This window comes from Mustela lutreola, chromosome 7 (assembly GCF_030435805.1).
Source record: "Mustela lutreola isolate mMusLut2 chromosome 7, mMusLut2.pri, whole genome shotgun sequence".
NCBI classification, from domain to species: domain Eukaryota; kingdom Metazoa; phylum Chordata; class Mammalia; order Carnivora; family Mustelidae; genus Mustela; species Mustela lutreola.
Genome location: NC_081296.1, coordinates 105,439,154 through 105,460,184, shown reverse-complemented (window position 1 = coordinate 105,460,184; position 21,031 = coordinate 105,439,154). Strand labels below are relative to the sequence as shown.

At 44.4% G+C, this 21,031-nt stretch overlaps 1 long non-coding RNA gene across 2 annotated transcripts; it reads left to right on the top strand.

Annotated features, from left to right (window-relative positions):
• Positions 1–676: 676 nt before the first annotated feature.
• LOC131836549 (uncharacterized) lies at positions 677–19,570 on the top strand. Of its 2 annotated transcripts, none has more exons than XR_009355666.1 (4): positions 677–1,039; positions 4,490–4,584; positions 8,306–8,466; positions 18,935–19,570. It is a non-coding gene; the product is annotated as an uncharacterized LOC131836549 (long non-coding RNA). The 2 variants fall into 2 exon arrangements; XR_009355665.1 differs by lacking the exon at positions 18,935–19,570 and adding an exon at positions 9,292–10,860 and having other exon boundaries at positions 678–1,039.
• Positions 19,571–21,031: the final 1,461 nt, after the last annotated feature.

Sequence of the window (21,031 nt, the reverse complement as noted above, 5' to 3'; positions counted from 1 at the left end):
CTGCAAGGGGGTATCATTAGTAAGACTTACATTGATAATATAGTCATAACCCCTCTAAGGATTAAATTTTAAATGTATCCTTCCAGCAAAGCCATGGTGAATTGAAAAAGAAAGGAAGAAAAAAGGTGATATAATCACATCTCCTAAAACGAAAATTTAAAATCTCACTTGGGTTATACAGCTCTCACTAACAGGCTTAATTAAACATTGCTTTAATTCTACGTTTTTTATTGTCATGGGAGCTAATAGACTGGTGGGGGGTGGTTCCACCATTTATTCCTGAAGCCATAAACTGTGTGGTGATTTTTAGCTCAGACACAAGGGGGCAGCAGTGAGCCAACGAGGAGCATAAACAATGGTAACAGCTTGGAGCCGGGAAAAGTTTGACTCCAGACACTGAGAAACCCGCTAGCTGTTTAAAATCATTTAAACCCAAACAGAAACACTTTATTTAAAAGACTTTAAAATTAAACATTAGAATAATTTACTGTTCTAGCATATGTTTTCTGCTCCCCGTTAGTACTTACTTTCCCTACTTTCCAGATGTCTTTGTTTTTCCTACTGACGATTTTCTCTTTTTAAGATTTTAAGTAATCTCCACACCCAACGTGGGGCTCGAACTCACGAACCTGAGCTGGAACGTGGCCTGCTGTCCTACTGAGTGAGCCAGCCAGGCGCCCCGGGATAATTTTCTTTTTTTTAATCCATTTAGGAGTTGGAGGAGTTGGAGCATTTTAAAGCTCCAGCATCTTTCTGTCTAGTCCAAGGTGAAGGCCGGGGTGCGGATCAATTTGTTCCCAGCCCTCCAGCGCAGACAGCAAGCTTCTCGCCTGGGGTGGCGGGGAAGGCACAAAGTAACAAGGACCGCCTTTGGGCAGAACCCTCTGAGGACCACAGCTGACAACACTATTGGAGCAAATTGGCTTCCAAGGGCTCCTCTCCTTTAAATCCTCTTCCTCCCCAAAGAGGAAGATTGGTCTCCTCCCTGCCTCTCTGGAAACGGACTGAGCACTGCAGGCCGGGCATTCCGTGAACAAAGGTACCACACCCAATCCATCCTTCACCCACGGCGAGGGTGCAGAGATTCCTGGAAGCAAAGGAGGGGATGTTGGCTGGGGACAGGCTGGTCCGCCCCAGGGCTGGAGGAGGTATTGGGACTGACACCCCAGCCGGAGAGGGTCTGGGCTCCCTCCCCCCCACGTGGCCTCAGAAGCTCCCTCAAGGAGCACCCAGGGCCGTCCCCCCTTGCTGCACCTCACAAGAGGCCTTTGTTAGGCGGTCAGGCCCAGTTTTATTTTTAAGCTCGCGGGGGGCTGCCCTCCTGGCTCCGGCTTTCCCCTCGCACAGCTGTGGCTTCTGTGGGCCTAAGGCCTGGCCCGAAGTTGCCGCGGTCCCCCCCCCCCCCAGTCTGCCTGTACAAGTGGCAAAAGGGATGCAGCTGTCAAGGGGGGCTGGGGCAGGTGGCACCTGGGCCCAGGTCCCTCCTCCCGCCTGCGCTCCCAGATCCCCGCTCCGGTGGCGGGCCTTCCCTCGTCACCCCCCCCCCCCCAACACACCCCCCCCCCCCCCCGCGGGCTCCAACTTGGGCCTTTCTGGAACTCAACCGCAGAAGCCCCCGGTGGGCAGCCATACGGCGCGGAGCGTCCAACTCCAAAGCCTGCTCTCCTTTCTGGGCGATTTCCATCCAGTCTGCCTCTCTGGGCAAATGGAGGCGTAATTTTACATTTCTGATTTTTTTGAGCCTGGCTGAACACAGCTGCAAGCCTCCCTCGGTGGGTCTTTAAATCCGCACAGAAGCAGAGATTGCCTATGGGGAACAGGCAGCTGGGGGTTTTGTTTGTTTTTACTTTCTACCCTTCTGCGTTGTTTCGCCTTTCCCCAAGTGTTATTTCATCACGTCTGAAAAGGAGAGAATGAGGGCAGCTCTGCAGCTCTGACCAAAGTCAGGGTCCTTACCACGCTGGAAAGCAGGGCTCACACAGCCGGTTTTTCTCTTCTGTTCTTAAAACTAGGCTTCAATTCTTGCTCCCACTATTGTCGTCTCCTTTGCTAAAAAGAGGATTAAGTGCCTAACCTGTCCTTGGATGCCTATTTCCTGAGGAGCAGGCCGAAGGGCTTCCTAGGGGCCCAGCCCAGTGGCCTGCATCCACTGGGCTCTCCACTGCATCCTGCCACTCTGTTCCAGTCACCTTGTACTTCTGGAGTTACCCAAACTGAAAGATAATTGGGGGTTAAAGCAAGGGCTCTGGAGCCAGACGACCTCAGCTCAAATTCTGACTGCCCAGCAGGCTGTGGTTTTCCCTCGTTTTCAGAAGCATGATGCTATCAGGCCTAAGAATTGGACAGGGAAGGGCTCACCACAGACAGGACTTCTCAGAAAAACGTTCAGATAAGTCCATGCTGCGTATGATACTCTGAAAAGCAAATTGTCAGGAGAGCTGCAGCAAACTGGCTGCTCTTTAACACTTTGTCCTCTGATTTGCATTCTCTCCTTAATCCATTTAGCCTCCAAACACCCACCCTGCTCAAGGCTCTCTGGCTCTCTGCGGGTACTGGGTTACAAAGGGAGGGAGACACATCCTGCAACCCAGAGGACCCCCAACCTGTGTGGGATACAGTTCAGGGATAGGTGGGGGTCACAGAGCCCAGAGCCTTGGCCAGCCCCGCCAGCCCAGGTTCCAGAAGGCTCTCAGGAGGAGGAGATGCCTGAGGCAAGTCTGAAAGGACCAGTTGGCCAAGCAGAGAACATGGGAAAGGCCTTTCCCCATGAAGGAAACATGAAATAAAAAGGAGGTCCCTCTGTCATTGAACTTCTCTACATGTCCTGTTCCCCCCATTCTAAACACTGTGTGGGTCGTACACTTAGTTCTCACAACACAGTGGGGCAAGTGCTCTAATGGCTCCATGTCAAAGCCAAGGTCCCTGAGGCACGGAGGATGGAGTGATTCTTCAAGGTCACATGCGTCATGAGCAGGGCGGTCAGAATTTGAGCTGAGGCCGTCTGGCTCCAGAGCCCTTGCTCTAACCCCCAATTATCTTTCAGTTTGGGTAACTCCAGAAGTACGAGGTGACTGGAACAGAGTGGCAGGAACTGGGTAGAAAGGTAGGCAGAAGCCACAGGATGCCAAGGAGCCCACATTTTATACTGAATATGGGGAGAGGCTTGGGAACAATGGAGTGTTGTTATCAGATCTAGGTTTTAGAGACATCTGTGCTTCTGGAAGGATTGGGGAGGTGAGTAAGACAGCAGCCAGGTGGCTGTGAGCCATCTAATGGACAACTGAGGTGGTCAAGCCAGGTGGAGAAGGTGGATATTTCTGAGCTCTACTGGGGAGACAAGGCCTAAGACTCAGCACCCAGTTTAGGGGATGGGCTGGGGGGGGGGGAGTCTCTGCTCAGGTATGCTGGGGACACGGCGAAGATAAGATCAGGCTTGGAAGGTGGGGGAGGAGCCAGTCAGGGGTCTGTGGAGATTCCATGTGGACAGAAGGACCCTAATTAGGTCAGTGGCAGGAGGAACGGAGAAGAGCAGACAAGTGCCAGCGAGCATTTTCAAGCAGGCATTCTTAGCCTGGAAAGAATTCAAGGGGTTAGTAAACTTGTAGGGGAGAAATATTTTATCTTCATGTTTATTTTTACCTTTCTCTTACTAAAATGTATCCTATTCTGTGATGATTAATATAAAAACACTACTGTAGCAACATTAGCAATATTTATGGCTTTGTCACCCATAGAAATCACCAGATTTTTCACATCATATTTCACGGAGTATCTGTGAGTATCATTTGTGTTCATCACTACTTTAAAATGATGGTAATTAGACTTGACATTGAATCTGAGTATTTAATACTATATTAGTGCATTATTACAATTTAGGGGCACCCAGACACCCCTAAAAAGCATTATTCTTGAAGCTATCCTAAGTCTTCACCATGCTGCCAAGAGGTTTAATGATTCCAAAAAGAAAGTTATGAGCACCTGACGAGGGATGCCTGGGTGGCTCAGTTAGTTAAGCATCTGCCTTTGGCTCATGTCTTGATCCCAGGGTCCTGGGATTGAGCCCCACATCAGGCTCCCTGCTTACTGGAGAGCCTGCTTCTCCCTCTCCCCCTGCCTGCCACTCCCCTTGCTTGTGCGCTCTCTCTCTCTTTCTGTCAAATAAATCAGTAAAATCTTAAAAAAACCCAAACAAACAAATAAAAAAAACCCTGACTGAAAGGTAAGAGAAATTATGCTTGTTAATGGCTGGTGATGAGGAGTGAGGGGGAAGGAGGAAAACAAGGAGCCTAAGAGAGTACCTGGGTGATTGACGGCAGCACATTCCACCATGGAGTACACAGAGGGAGGAGAGGTTTGGGGAGGATGGGGAGCAGGATCTTCATTTTGTGAAAATGGCAGGTACAAGAAGCAGTTGGAGCTTCCTAGTGGAAAGCTGGAAACGTGGGTATAAAGTTCAGGAGCAACTGTGGGAATGGAAATCTCGTTGCAGAGTCAACAGCAGAGACTTGTCCTCGAACCAACAGGCATACCCAGGAAGAGCCTGTGAGATGGGAAGACATAGAGGTTGGAACATGGGGGACACTGGTAGGTACTTAAGGGAACCTGGGAAGGAGGGGCGGTGACAAATGGAGATCAAGCAGTCAGAGGGCAAGGAGGTGAACTAGGAGAACGGGCCATCCCGCGGGGCCAATATAGAAAGGATACAGGGGACTGTGTTGAAGACCTTGGCAGAGGCAGCACAGACACCCCATGAGATGAGGACCAATCAGAGGCCAGAGGCTGGCCCTGGCGACCCTAGGGAGTGGTTCTCAAAAGCTGTGAGGAACCAGATCTCAGTAAGGAAGGAAGGAAAGAGGAAGCAGAGGCCATATAGAGGAGCTTCTCTTTCAAACCATTTAATGGAGAGAGGACAAGAGTCAGGAAGCTTTTAAAACAGAAGAGGGCAGGGGCGCCTGGGTGTCTCAGTGGGTTGGACCTCTGCCTGCCACTCAGGTCATGACTCCAGGGTCCTAAGATCGAGCCCCACATCTGCTGAGCAGAGAGCCCGCTTTCTCCCCCCTGTCTCCCTGCCTGCCTCTCTGCCTACTTGTGATGTATCTCTCTCTCTCTCTGTTAAATAAATAAATAAATAAATCTTTAAAAAAATAATTTAAAAAACAGAGGAAGGCAGGGGGGATGACACTCCTGAGCATGCTTGTGGTGTGACAGGGAAGAGCCAGTGAATAGCCATCCAAAGGTGGGGACATCCGCAGGAAGAAAGAGCTGCAGGACAAGTGGGTTGGTCGGGTCAGAGGCCGGAGCCCAGCAGGGCACACGTGGAGGGAACGAGTGGAGCCATCTGTTCCTCTTGCAGGACAGAAGATGTTAAGTATAAAAGAACACACAGCTCAGACTGGACGAAGTGAGAAAGGAGAGAAAACGCATCCCCTCATTCTGGTTTCCTCCTGGGAGAGGTGGGTCCAGGGCTCATGGGCCAGAGACGCATGCTGTTTGGGAGGAAGTCCTGTTTAAGAAAGAACATACAATTCATAAAATCAAAATTAGGGACAAAATGGATATTATTTAGAATGAGAAAAGGAGTCACACAAATTACACCACCAACTATACAATTCAGAAAATAATATGATTTCTATTCATTGACTGGCATGCCTCTCCAATACTTAATTTGCCCCTACATCTATAGCCATAGGTTCTGATCATCTCTAAAATGGAGAAAATTTTGTAATATTTTCTAAAGAAATCGTAGAATAAGAATGTAATACTTCTCATGTGCATGGTGGAAATTTATTTTTTATTTTTAAAATTTTTTTAAAGATTTTATTTCTTTATTTAACAGAGAGAGAGATCACAAGTAAGCAGAGAGGTAGGCAGAGAGAGAAGGGGAAGCAGGCTCAATCCCAGGACCCTAAAACCATGACCTGAGCCGAAGGCAGAGGCTTAACCCACGAGCCACCCAGGCACCCCAAGAAATTGATTTTTTAATATTGATGGGTGGGATGCATAAAGCTGGGAACCTCAACACAGACCACTTGGTGTTTGTAGAACTGCCATGGGCTTCTGGTCTGCAAATGCAGGAATTCTAGTTTGCTCGAACGTGATTCCCATTAAAAAAGGGAAAAAAATGTACAATGTGGGTCTTAGCTTAGGCTATTATAACAAAATACCCTAAACAAGGTGGCTTAAACAACAGACATTTACTTCTTCCAGCTCCAAAAGCCAAGAAGTCTGAGATCGAGTGCCAGCTGGGGCAGGTTCTGGTGAGAGCCCGCTTCCTGGCTTATAGAGGCTGTCTTCTCGCTCTGTGCTCACAGGGCAAGGAAAAAAACAAGCTCTCTGCTCTCTTCTTATAAGGCCACTAGCTCCATCATAAGGACTCCATCCCCATGACCTCATCTAAACCAAATTACCTCCTGAAGGCCCCGTCTCCAAATACCATCCCACTGGGTTTTAGAGTGTCAATGCCTACATGGGGGGGGGGGGCACAAACATTCAGTCCATCAGAATGCATTAATGATTATTAACATTGCATTATCTGGCATTATCCCGATAGGGAAGAATTCCTGTCTTGACTATGCCCTGAGAACCAAATCCTTTACTTATAATTTTATACGGCAGAGAATTATACGAACTTACCAGTTTTCCAGAAGACCGATTTCTGGCTCTGCACATTTCAAACCCTGTTTTCTCCTCAACCTCTATGCGCCTGCTGTCAGCCTGTGTGGGACACATTCCCTTTACCATGCTCCACCCTGTCCCTACGGCACAGTGTGTGGGAGGAGGCCTGGGAGCTGCCTCTACCCTGGGGTGGCTGGCAGTAACCAACATTGATACAAAAGTGGCCCAAACATGTAGATGTTCCCCCACTAAACTCCAACTGAATGTATCTTCAACTCAACTCCATTAGCTGACTCCCCAAATGCCCACAGCCACCTAATGCTACCTAACGCAGAGACATCTTAACCAGTGGGATTAAATTATCTTACTTTTATTTATATATATGTGTGTGTGTGTGTGTGTGTGTGTGTGTGTGTGTGTGTGTGTGTGTATGTATATAGCTTACATTTGCAAACTTCACAAAAACACCACAGGAACACCTCATTAGGACCTCTCTCAGGGCCTGGAAGTGAGTGACTGTGCCAAACAAGGAGCTTTCCCTTCCAGGTGATTTGATCTCTGCCTGGGGGGCACAGGCTGTGAAGGGGAGGGTAGGAGCCATGACGAGACAACTTACTGGGGGAAATGTTACTTGTGTATTAAATCATTGAATCCTCTTAATGATGCTGTGATGTTGGTACTATGAAAAATCTTCATTTTACAGATAGGGAAACTGAGCTATAGAGACATTAAGCAACGTGCCTGGGGTCACACATATAGTAAGTGCCAGACCTGGGATTTGAACCCAGGCAGTCTGGCTCATACTTGTACCTAGGACAGGAAGCAGCCTCTCCACAGCATAGCTCATAACCTCCATGGCCCCTTAGGACACTGCAGTCCCACCTATAACTTTCAGGCAGTATATATTTTACTTATTTGCATATTTTCTGTCCCTTGCTACTAAAATATAAACTCTCTGTGAGCAGAACTGTTTATTTTGCTCACTGCTGTCTCCCTGCACTTGGGATGATGCTTGGCCCGCAGTAGGCATATAATAAACATTTTATTTATTTATCATAAATTCTTTAGTATTCTCCTAAACCTTTTTTAAAGATTTTATGTATTTATCTGAGACAGAGAGAACATGGTGGGGGAGGGGCGGGACAGAGGGAAAGGGAGAAGCAGACTCTCCGCTGAGCTGGCAGCCTGACGTGGGGCTCATTCCCAGGACCCCAGGATCATGACCTGAGCTGAAGTCAGATGCTCATGTAACAGACTGAGCCACCCTGATGCCCCATTCTTCTAAACTCTTTGAGTTGAAATACTCTAGTTGGAAGAATATAAATAAGTAATATCTTTGGAAAACTGCAAAAGAAAGTGAAAATTAGAGGAAGTACATACCAAAAAAAGCAGGGAGTGGGGGGGGGGGATTTTGACTGACATGAAATTCAGGAGAGAAAATGAAATTTATTATGTATTTTGAAAATACATAATACATTCACTATGGCTCTGTTCTAAGTGTCTGTGATTCATGTTCTCCTGCCCCATGTCTCTCAGATCAGGTTGGTTATACAGGGAACCAGCAGGGGTGATCAGATCATCTTGAAACTCAGATGATCTTGAGTGCCCAGTTGAGGTTTGAAATTCAAAATTTGTACTAACTCCTGATGGTGTGAGTATGTATTATGTGATTTTCTCCATTAATATTCAGGGCCCAAAGAAAATGGAGAGATGGATCCAAAATTGAGGCTTTGTTGACTGGCTGTGCCATTACGTCAAAGGAGGAAAGAGATTGTATCTGATGATGACAATATCCTGAAAACCAAGAGGGCTGAAGGCCATTAGCTGGGAGACCAAAGGCCAGATGCCTTGGTAAGACTGAAGATGGGGGGTGCCTGTTAAGCATCTAACTGTTGGTTTTGGCTCAGGTCATGATCTCAGGATCCTGGAATGGAGTCCCATATCAGGCTCCTTTCTCAGTGGGGAATCTGCTTCAGGATTCTCTCTCTCTCTCACTTTGCCCCTCTCCCTTCTCGCTCTCTCTAAAATAAATAATTGTTTAAAAAGACTGAAGACAGGAGGAATGGCGGTGTAGGGGAGGAAGGTATAGGGTTGAGGTCAGAGTGGAATTTCCAAGTTCAAGATGTCAGAGGTGAAACAGTTCTAGGTGATGACAAGGTCTTGTAACAGGATAGGAGATATTGATGACAGGTGAGTACAGCTCTCAGATGAGTCATAGGATATGAGAAAATTTGATAGGATGTGGGTTAGGCATGGATGTATAAGTTCATCAGCTTGAACCATGATTTGTAAACTGTAAAGCCAGCCTTAAATATCACCTTCTCCAATACTCCACTTTTTTAAAAAAGATTTTATTTATTTATTTGACAGGAAGAGATCACAAGTAGGCAGAGAGGCAGGCAGAGAGAGAGAGAGAGAGCGCAGAAGAAACAGGCTCCCTGCTGAGGGTCTCGATTTCAGGACCCCAGGATTATGACCTGAGCCAAAGGCTGAAGCTTTAATCTGCTGAGCCACCCAGGCGTCCGCTTTTGACTGACAATACTTTATCTGTAATAATTCTAAAATAATGACCCTCCTCAAATTAACAAACCAGGCTCCTAGCATCATCTTAATTCAGTAGGCTTATAAAATCGGGGCAGTTTTGTTTGTTGAAGGATTAATTCTGTTCATTTGCAGATAAACACACAAGAAAGAAATGTTCTTCACAGCTCCAGATTAAGTCCCTTTTAAGATGATACTGTAGAACCCATATTTTATTCGGTGTTACACACATCATAAAAGACTTGTGGTCTCCAGAAGTTCATATTCCAAGGTGACAAGCCCCTCAGTCAATGCATAAATATGATGTTAAACAATGGGAGGATGAATAAAAGCACTTATATCTTCCAGACACCCTGTCCATGAAGTGCTCCAATTACCAATATACCCAGCTGATTTTCAGAGAAACAAAGAACTTTACCAGATACTCACCAGGAGCTTTTAACACAGATAATAGAAGCTTGAAATTGGATGTAGCATCCAGTGAGGAGTAAGATTTCAACTTCTTTCAATGTCAGGTGCAGCTGGGGATAGGCAAAGAAATGTTTTGTTTGGTTTTGCAGACTTTTTTCATTCAGTACTTAGCCTGAAACCTTAAAGAGCAGTATCAGAAATCCCAGATCAGCAGTAGCCAGCCAGGAAATTGATTTTACTTTAAGGGTATTCATAATAACAGAACCAATCTGTATGTTCATTAAATCCACCTGAAATGATAAGAAGTCTCACAGAAGTCTTTCAAAGTGGAGGTTTTGCAAAAAAGGCTTTCAACCCTGCACATTTTCTAACCAGGGAGTAACTAGGCAATTTCTCCTCTCCCTGCTCTGGAGGAAAGATCGACAGGCACCTGGGTAATGTAGACGTTAGAAGTGAAGGATTCCATGCGCCAAATCTTGCATGTGAAGTAATTTTTAGAGATTTTATGGAGCTAGGGAAACAATTTTGCCCTTTCCATTTTTCCCCTACTGAGTTTTCCATATCTCCAAGACAGATGGAGCACATGTAACAAAACCAACCAAATGCAGAGAATGCAATCTGGGATATTAAAAATAAAATCTTTTCCAAATCTTCACAGGCTCCTTTAAAAACACTTCTACCCAAGTGCTAAAGCAGCTAACAGAGGTGTCTAAAAATGGAAAGAAGAGGTGCCCCAAGGGTTCTTTTTTTCAAAACCAGTCAGCATTAATATTTACTTCTCAGAAAGGGTTCTATACACAATCAGCAAATATGACCAAATTTAGTCATATGTGGATTGAAGATGATTATATCCCAGAGAGCTCTCCATTAAGAATCTTTAAATATAAAAATGTTGAATCTAATCCAGAAATAAGGCGAACGGGCAAATGCAATCAACACCGGGGGAAAATGTTAGTATTTCAATGGCTTCAAATAAACACTCAGTACCATTATATTACTCAGAGAAACCAGTAAAGAGAATATGGTGAGGTAGATTTTGACATTGTATTGTTTGGCCTTTTACTAACTATAAACTCTTTATTATGGACATGCTGTAGCTTATATTTTACATTTTCATAGCATTTAAATTTTATATTTCTGTAATATTTAAATGTAGGAACCTATCAATCATGGCTCCTGGGTTTTTAATTTTCTATGTAAAACTAATTTATTCTGAACCGCATGTAATTTCAGATTTTCTAAGAGTAGATTAACCTCACAAAATTGTGTTCAAATATCACTATTCCTTTGCCATCATCCAAAGAATACATCAATATTCAATTAAATGTAAATAAAATTAATTTTTTTCTCCTTCTTTTTTCCACTGGGGCATATAAGTAAATTGTTTGAAATGTATTACTGATGGAAATTAAATGTAAATTACTTATTTCTCAGTTTCGGGAACCTCTGTGCACTGGGAACTTATCTAGGTGCTGGCGATGAACAAAGTGAACAAGACCCAGTCAGGCTAAGGGGGAGGGGCGGGGGGGTATGTATGGGCAAAGCTCCATAAATAAGCAAATGAATGAATAAGACCATTTCAGATAGTGATGAGTACTGTAAAGGAAAGGAAATCTGCTAATGGTATAGAAGGTGCTGAGAGGGGGTGAGGGGCCGGGAGCTGGGTGGTTGGGAAATTGGAGGCCATGGTGTTTAGATCACTGGAGGGGAAGGAGTCAGCGAGGCAAAGAGCTGGGGGCCTGGGGTTGGGGGAGGGGGAGGCAAAGGGAACCGTGAGTGCAGGGAGGAACTCGGTGTGTTCATGCCACAGAAGTGTGGCCGGTGTGGCTGGGCTTGGCGGGGAGAGGAGTGAGAGATAAGATCCAGGTGTTAGAGCCGACTTTTGTAGAAAAGATTTGGAGTTCATTCTAAGAGTGAGAAGAAGCCATAGGAACTGACTGCATTCTTCTAAAGATAGGTCTGTCTCCTGCGAGGCAAATGGATGGGAAGGGGCAAGAATGCAAACAGGGAGACCAGCTGGACGGATGTGGGATACTAGGAGAGCCACGATGGTGACCCCAAGTGGGCTGCTGGCAGTGGCCTTAGTGGGGATGGTGAGAAGTGTTCAAATTCAAAACATATTTTAGAGATTCAACCTAAGGGACTTGCTGGTAGTTAACTGCATTTTCCCAAGCTAAGTTCTCTCACTTGAGCTACATTTCCAAAACTTTTCTGAAACAATTTTAGGTCCAAGCTCCTTGCCCCTCACCTCCCTACTCATATGTGTATATATGCATATGAGTAGGTCTTTGGGCCTCAGGAAAATGTCCCCCCAACCCCTTATTTTTTTTTAAGATTTCATTTATTTATTTAACAGAGATCACAAGAAGGCAGAAAGTTGGGGTGGGGGAGAAGCAGGTTCCCTCCTGAGCAGAGAGTCCAATGCAGGGCTCTATCCCAGGACCCTGAGATCATGACCTGAGCTGGAAGCAGAGGCTTAACCCACTGAGTCACTCAGGCGCTCCCTACCCCAACCCTGGTCCAAATGGCTTATCCAGCTTTCATTTGAATGTACCAAGTGCATTTCAGCTGCTTTTCTGTCTGCATATCCCAGAAATGACTCTCCAGACAGCTGTTCCCAGCTCCTGTCCCCTTACCATCCATACCCTCCTACAGACTCCTAGAGAAATTCACACACAATCATTTCATATTTGTGCATGACTTCTCACATCCCCAAGAGTTCTCCCCACTCTGGGGGTTGTCCTAGAAGTTGCAGCAGCCCCAATAACATTATCACGGTTCCCCTCAATGCTGGGGTCTTCACAAGCCTCAGTCATTTCACAGAGGACAGAAACCTACAAAGTGACATTTCATAGTTGGGACAACCGGGATGTAGACAAGTTTGCATATCAAGAAACAATACCCAGCTGGGTTTTCAGTTAGGTGAAGCTCCACTGGGCTCTTAACCTCTTGCTTCTCCAATAACTGGCTCCCCAAGAACTTAGGTCAGCATCATAGAACACGACTGTAGGGGCTCCTGAGTGGCTCAGTCAGCTGAGCATCGGACTCTTGGTTTGGGTTCAGGTCATGATCTCAGGGTCATGGGGTCTAGGCCTGTCAGCCTCTGTGCTCTGCAGGGTGTCTGCTTGTCATTCACCCTCTGCTTGTTCACTCTCTGAATGAATGAATGAATGAATGCGTGAGTGAATGAATGAAATCTTTAAAAAAAAAAAAAAACCCAAAAAACACAGCTCTGGATTGCCTAAAATCGAATCTGAGTGTCACCACATTTTAGTGGCCTAACTTTGGATGAGACACTTAACCTCTCTTGCTGTGCCTCTGTTTGTTCATACATGAAGAAGACATGATAATACTTGCCTCAGGACGTGGGGAGTAAGGGAGCTACTGTGCAGAGTGTTTAGAATGTGCCCTTGGCAAAGAACAAGTGCTTTGTAAGTGTTAGCTCTCACCCTCATCATTCTCTTGTCCCACCCACCGAGGCGTCACCCTCCTCTCTTATTTGTGCAATAGAAATTCAGCACTATGATTATGGAGCCGTTACCCAGCCCCCTAGGAAGGTGTGCAGCAGGAGGATGTGGTTAGGGGAGAGGACAGTGGGGTCATTACAGAAAAGCTCGGTGGGGCAAAGTGATGAGGTGAGCTCAGAGATGCTAGAGAGACACTTAAGAAGTTGTGATTAATTTACTCTGAATAATGCATCGATGTGAAGACATTTTTAAAGCGTTCTTCGGATTAAGTTACCTACCATTCCGAGGTTCATCTCACTGAGCAGGAAGTGTGTGGAGTGGACAGGGGCAGGCTGTCTTTTGCAGTAACTCAGAGCTGAGCTTCTGTATCTCAAGTTCTTGCCTTCCCTTCCCTGTTTCACTGGAGATTTGGGGATGTTTGGCAGTCAAAGTAAACCAGATTTATCTGTGGTCACAATGCATTTCAGTAGCTTAGGATGATAAAGTTTACTTCGTGTTCATGCTACAAGTCCCCCTTGGAAGGGACAAGAAGGTTTTACTTACTGAAGAACCAGACTGGCAGAGGCCCCATCTCAATGGGCTTCCTTGATCATAGGGGCAGGGGAGAAGGAGCATGACAAACCACACGTTGGCTCTTGAAGCTTCCACCTGGATATGACCCATCATATTGCTCAGATTTCTTTTGCCAAAGCTAGTCATATGGCCATGCCTGGGCTTAAAAGGGAGAACATGTATAATTTTTCTACAGGAAGTGCCCCAAATACCTGGGGACAAATTACCACAAGGAGTTAACTGAAAGTTAACAGAAAAAAACCTTCTAAAAGTTACAGCTTAAACAATTAAGGGGGTATTTTCTTACACAACAAGAAGTTTGGAGGTAGGTCAAGGCTCAAATTGATAAATCCAGTAGCTCAAAGATGTTTTTAGGGACCCACTTTATTGCCATCTTTCTACTTTCCCATCCTTAGGAAATCAGCAATATATCTCTTCCTGGTCATAAAATGGCTGCAGCAGTGCCAGCCACCACATGCAGAAAAGTAACATCCAGTGAAGAATGGAAGTGTTTCCTTCCACTATTTGCATAGCATTGAGAAAATCTTTCCCAGAAACCCCAGCTTACCTTGGGTCCTGTCAGTCAGAATTAAATCACAAGACCATGACTCATCCCATCATGAGCAAAAGGAAAGACCACTTCTTGGGATTAAAAAATAAAAATAAAAATAAGGCCTATTTTCCCTTTGCACAAACAACTCTGATTTCTATAAGGAATATGCCACTGAACGTAAGAAATCAGGAAAACGTAACCCAGTTTTACCAATTATGGTAAGCTCCTTTATTCAGGGTGTAAGTAAAGAAGGACAATTCCTTTATGAAAAGCCAACATTAGTGCTTACATAATAATTATTCACAGTTAAATAACTATGGGCAAATAAAGCAAGCAAAACAGGCATCTAACAGGGAAGGATCATTTACCTACGGGATAGGGAAATAAGAAACTACTTTGGATTGATATTACATCCATCTCAAAAGAGTTGACCAAAAGAATTCACCACTCCCTTCTTTGTGGCCACCCTGGACTACAGCTTAAATGTTCTTTCTTCATCATTATTCACCCACACACTTCATTGCCTTTATCTGTGTACCTGTCTCCAACTGCAAGACTATAAGCTTTTTGAAAGATGTGGCCTGTTCCATTTGTTTATTCCTATGCATGCTAAAAAGAATAATGGGTAACATCATTTGATTGCCCACTGTGTACCAGAACCCGTTCTAAATTCTAAACGAATTGATTCTTGTAATACAACTGTCCCATGAGGCATATGCTATTATCTATGCTTAATACATAAAGAGTTGTAGGGTAAAAAGGTTAAGTCATTTAACCAAATGTATACAACTATTAACTGATAGAGTTGAATTTTGAATTTCAAATGAAGGTAGCCTACTTGGGTTATGTGTGGCACATTTGTCCCCAAACTAGGTGAACCCAATAGTCTTTAATACACAATATGAAGGTGTCAGAGAACAGGAGTGAAGGACAAGTGACATTGTCTTTTATTTACAAGTAGAATTTGAAATTAAGTATGATAGACTTAAATTCTCTGAGGGTGGAGAGCATGTATGTTTCCCTTGCTCAGTATGGAGTCTCTATCTCCTAGTATAGATCCTGGCACAGTAGGTCCTTATGTGTTCCTGGAAGTGGGGGAGGGAGGACGGGAGGGACCGTGGGGGGAAGGAAAGAAGGGAAGGGGGGAGGAAGAGGGAACAAATGAATAAACACAGTTAATGTTTTTCCCTTGCTCCTTATATTTTCTACCTTTTCCTGTTTATTTCTATGGATAATTTGGTATCTAAAATCTGTATCTTACCTAGGTAGAAAGAAGTGTTAGTTTCTCTAAGTATCAAGGGTTCTCAAAGAGAAGAGTTTAAATGTAACATTGTTACAGAGTAGGGAGGCCTCTCTGCAGGTCTATAATTCATTTGGCTTTTGAAACAATGTGTCTTATTTAAAGTAGATTTTTTTCCCCTCAAATGGAAACATTTTTTAGGAATTTGGACTTGTGCTTTTTCTTCTAACTGTGCAGCTTGAAATGTCAATAGCATGCATAGACATAATGATTTATTTTTTTAAAATCAATACAAGGCCATAAACAAATAAACAGCAATAATTAAAGAAATGGCCACTGTCAGTAGATGGAAATACTACTCTAGCAGTCCCTCCACCAGCAGCACATTTCAGGAGACAAATAATAGTTTGGGACCACTAAAAACACCATGTTTCTCCTTTATTTTAGCACCAGCATCATTGGGGGCTGCTTCCATAGAATGTTCCAAACTGTCATACAGATTTAATACATTAGACCGAATATTAGACCACATAGACCCCCCACTCTAGTTTCAATCAACAAAGTAAAATCCTGATGAAACTGAATCATTGCACTGTTGTCACAAGTGAATTTTAACTGTTCTTATTTGTAAAGAGTATCCAAGTTTCTACTGTTGACTTTGTTATTCTGATTCTTATCCAGAGAGCTAATTTTAAAAAGCATGTCTATGATCTAACCTTGAACTAGAGCTTCATGAGTCCCCGAATATCCCAATTTTCCCCAATATTCCATTTTTTTCTTTGTGCTTTATTCTCAAATGATTTTCAGATTTCATTCAAATTTCTTTGAGTTATTAAGGATTTTTTTCAGATGTCTCATCCAATTTCAATATATCAATGAACTCACTAATTTCCCTCTGCCATCTGTCTTTCTCTCCTAGGTTCTGTCCCTTGGTCGATGGCACCATCATTCACTCTGTGATCCAAACCAACATTTAGCCACCTTTGATGGCTCTTGCTTTCCCACTTACCCCAGTTAGTTGATAAGTCCTTTCATTCAACCTCTATCTAGATCCATCCTTTCCTTTTCACTCCACACCCTAAGTCAGTTCCTCATCAGCCTCACCCAGAATATTGCCACAACCCCCACCCCCAACAACTAGCTTCCACTTTGTATCTTTTATTCCCCCAACCCATCTTTTATATTTCCATTCAGTTATTTTCTAACAAAGAGATAATCATGTTTCTTCCCTGCTCAGAATCCTATAATGGTTCACTACTGCCAATTTTTAAAAAGTCCAAACTCTTTAATAACATTCAAGACTTGGGGCGTCTGGGTGGCTCAGTCAGTTAAGCATTTGCCTTTGGCTCAGGTTGTGATCCCAGAGTCCTGGGATTGAGCCCTGCATTGGGCTCCCTGGGCTGGGAGCCTGCTTCTCCCTCTGCCTGCCACTTCCCTTGCTTGTGCTATCTCTCTCTCTGTCAAATAAATAAATAAAATCTTGAAAAAAAAATCTTTAAAAAAACTTTCAAGACTCATCTTTAATTACTCCCCGCCTGCCTTAGTAGGCCCGTTTCCTATCACTCCCCTTCATTACCTGCACATATATGTGTACTCCTCAGATTTATGTGATACTCCTCAGTTCTATCTACCTGGCAAAAGCCAAATTACCCTTCAAGGCCTAGTTCAAATACCCTCCTTGGTATCCAGGCAGTTAGTCAGTCGTTCTCTGCTCTCATATCTTTTTTCTTTTTTTAATTTTTTATTTTTTATAAACATATATTTTTATCCCCAGGGGTACAGGTCTGTGAATCGCCAGGTTTACACACTTCACAGCACTCACCATAGCACATACCCTCCCCAATGTCCATAACCCCACCCCCCTTCTCCCAACCCCCCTCCCCCCAGCAACCCTCAGTTTGTTTTGTGAGATTAAGAGTCACTTATGGTTTGTCTCCCTCCCAATCCCATCTTGTTTCATTGATTCTTCTCCTACCCACTTAAGCCCCCATGTCGCATCACCACTTCCTCATATCAGGGAGATCATATGATAGTTGTCTTTCTCCGCTTGACTTATTTCGCTAAGCATGATACGCTCTAGTTCCATCCATGTTGTTGCAAATGGCAAGATTTCATTTCTTTTGATGGCTGCATAGTATTCCATTGTATATATATATACCACATCTTCTTGATCCATTCATCTGTTGATGGACATCTAGGTTCTTTCCATAGTTTGGCTATTGTGGACATTGCGGCTATAAACATTCGGGTGCACGTGTCCCTTTGGATCACTATGTTTGTATCTTTAGGGTAAATACCCAGTAGTGCAATTGCTGGGTCATAGGGCAGTTCTATTTTCAACATTTTGAGGAACCTCCATGCTGTTTTCCAGAGTGGTTGCACCAGCTTGCATTCCCACCAACAGTGTAGGAGAGTTCCCCTTTCTCCGCATCCTTGCCAGCATCTGTCATTTCCTAACTTGTTGATTTTAGCCATTCTGACTGGTGTGAAGTAATATCTCATTGTGGTGCTCTCATATCCTTTTGTTTCTAATCTTATTGTGCCCCTATCTTAGGTCAGGTTCCCGGATGCAGACCCTGAGGAGAGGATTTGTAAGGAAGTCTTTTCTTTTCTTTTCTTTCTTCCTTCCTTCCCCCTTCCTTCCTTCTTTTCTAAGATTTTATTTATTTGACAGAGAGCACAAGCAGGGGGAGCAGCAGGCAGAGGGAGATGTGGCTCCCCAGTGAACAGGGAACCTGATTCAGGCTCCAACCCAGGACCCTAGGATCATGACTTGAGCCCAAGGCAGGTGCTTAACCAACTGAGCCACCCAGGTGCCCCACCCAGGAAAACGTTTCCTTAAGGAAATACTCCCAGAAGAGATTGTCGAATGCAGGAGAAAAGGAGACAGGCAAGAGAAAGGGATTGAGCAAGGGTGGCTTTAGATAAAGTCGCCGGGGAGTGGCTCAGCCTGATTCAGTAGAGAAAGCCCAGACATTAATTTATGTCCTGCTCTCTGGGGGACTGGGCCTTCCTGCCCCCAAACCAAGCAGTCACTGGCAAGGAACTCAGCTCTCAAGCACTTCCTGCTCCCTGAATATGTTCGCAGTACTCAAGGACAGCCACTCAAGGCATCATAGGTGCAAGCCATTGGAAACAAAAGTATGTCAGAGCTGAATGCGGGGGAACGGGGATGGTAAAACGGGATCCCCAGGCATTTGGGAGGAGTCAGACAGTGTCAGCTATGCTCCTGGGCATAGTCTGCCTTGTTTCCACCTCTGCACCTCCAGCCCGGGATAGTGAGTTACTTGGCAGGGAAGACCCCCTTCTTAGTTGTCCTTATGCCCCTACAGCAGGGAAGATATTACTTCACACCCAGAAAGTGCTTAAATAGCGTTTATTGGTCTGAACCGAATACTCATTTTGTAGGTCTTTTGCAACATTTTGCTACTAATAATCATATTGCTGAGATTCCCCCCCCCCCCCCTTGCTGGTTTTAGCTCACTAATAAAAGATAGGGCTTCTGGGGTTTCAAAACCTAAGGTTCAACTTTTCACCTTGTACTTTTCTCCCCAGGGCAACAATTTGCTCAGCATATCTCTTCCTAAATTCCAAGACAGGCTGCTTGCTCTGTTCAGTCAAGACTGCCAACCCCAGAAACATTTTCGAAAGATCACAGTCAACATCATTGCCAAAAGAAGAAGTTCTTGGCACACAAAAGACCTGGTTCAATATGAGATGCCAGATGGTGATTTCAACTTCAGCTAAATTCCTGCTGAAAAAAGTGTTTGAACTGCAGATGAGAAAAGCTTCTATGACAAATTTCCAAGCGTTAGAAGCTTCAGAGGGAGATGGCAAGTGTTGATACACCCCCCCCCCCCCCCACCAAGCACATGCACACACCACAGACTTACTACCTGCAGCTGGTAATTAAGATTCCCACAAAGATGCCTCTGCTTTTTAAGAAGACTGAGCCCTGACTTGATTTTGACGACTATCAAAGTGTATTTACTGAGCCCATTGAAAGTAAAACCTAGTTGATTACATGTAGTGTTTTTCAAAGCATCTGCTTTCATTAGCATCTGCTGTAATAAGTTTTTTTTAGTATCTGGAGTATGTTATTCCTCTCTACCAATAACTCCATTATTAAGCCAATTAATAATAAGCATGTCTTCCCTCCCTAACTAACTTTCTTTCTTTCTCTCCCTAACTAATTTCAGATTACAGGGAATATACATGAAGTATAAATTGATGGTCCTCTGTCTGGACACTCTTGGGTCCCTGACTCCCTTTTTCCTTCCAGGAGATTGAAAGCCCAGCTCCCCTGATTCCAGAGCTCCATTCAAGATTTAGCTGAGATTGGGACTTTGCCTGAAACTGTGCCCTGGGCTGGTTCCTTCTCTTCTACATTCCCCGTCTTGTTCCTCCCTCCCCATCCTTCTCCTCCCCTGAACTCCCTTACGGAACTAATGAACCTTTCTTTAACAACATTCTCGCACCCAGATCCTCATCTCAGGGTCTGCTTCTGGGGAAATGGCTTAAAATTCTGTGCAATGGGAAAATTCAAGGCATTTCATGCTGACATAGAGAAGGGCCATGTTTCCGGGGCAAGAAATGCATGCATACCTACTTTATCAATCAAAATTCAGAAGAAAATAGTAGATACACTCAAATTAGATATTTGGAGGATAGTTAATCAAAGGACTGGTTATGAAGGGGTGGGGTGGGAGAGAGACAAGGAGAGTCTGGAAACTGGTAACAGGGGGGGCCACTACCAACCCTAGGCTCCACTGGAAAGTGGAGAACTGGTGATGGAGAGGCAAAGGGAGGGCTGTGGGACAGAAGTTGTGATTTTAAGGGATGCCGCCAGCCTAAGGGACCCTACACCGAGCAAGCTGGCCAAAAACCCCGATCTCGTGCTCCTTCATTCCTCCTGTCTTTTACCAGTGATCCCGTCAGCTGAACCTAATGGGAAGCCAGGTGCAAAACAGCCCCATCACACAGCACATCTAAGCTGGCCTCTAAGGACATAGGGCAGATGAAGAAGGGCAGAGAGGGCATCCAGAAGGACAAACAGAATCTATCCAGCGTACCTACTTATTTTCTCTCTCTCTCTCTCTTTCTCTCTCTCTCTCTCTCTCTCTCTCATCTGTTGTACACACACATACACACACACACACACACAGTTCTTCCTGTTCTTGATTTTGACTTGTGACTAGACACACATAAATAGACCCTGATTTTTCTCTCTGCTGATCTTGTTTCTTTCTATCTTATTTATACTTCAGAGGACCCAGAGATAAGGTTGAATGATATTACTCATAATATAGATAATCAATAATCAAGAATCAGACAAAATACATTTTTTATTAAAGTCTGAGTATAGTATCTGGACATTTCAATGGCGGCCCCCAAACCCCAGCCTCTAAGATGGCAATTTTGGTAGATTGAAATGTGAGAGCTTGCTACCATAAAATTTATCATCTCTTTGACCTCACCATTTTGGTGCAAAGAGCTCTAATTTCTATCCCTAGAGAACTGTACTCATTTCCTCCCAATTGAAAACAAAATACAAATCAAAGATTTATGTTGTTTTTTGTAATGATGTGTTAATTGCTTTCTCACCAACCCAGGTGCAAAGATGTCCTCCTTATACGGCTTACTCCCAGATGT